Genomic DNA, 375 nt, shown 5'->3' on the forward strand with positions numbered 1-375 from the left:
CAGTTCTATTGCTGCCCCATAACATTCTGCCCCTGTGCTTCATAACCTGCCAGATCACTCCCCTCCGCCTGTTCCATTACCTGCCTCCCCTAATCTCCTGCCATTGAGCCCCATTACCTGCCTCCCCTAATCTCCTGCCATTGAGCCCCATTACCTGCCTCCCCTAATCTCCTGCCATTGAGCCCCATTACCTGCCTCCCCTAATCTCCTGCCATTGAGCCCCATTACCTGCCTCCCCTAATCTCCTGCCATTGAGCCCCATTACCTGCCTCCCCGTAATCTCCTGCCATTGAGCCCCATTACCTGCCTCCCCTAATCTCCTGCCATTGAGCCCCATTACCTGCCTCCCCTAATCTCCTGCCATTGAGCCCCATT

Source organism: Xenopus tropicalis, chromosome 9 (assembly GCF_000004195.4).
Source record: "Xenopus tropicalis strain Nigerian chromosome 9, UCB_Xtro_10.0, whole genome shotgun sequence".
NCBI classification, from domain to species: domain Eukaryota; kingdom Metazoa; phylum Chordata; class Amphibia; order Anura; family Pipidae; genus Xenopus; species Xenopus tropicalis.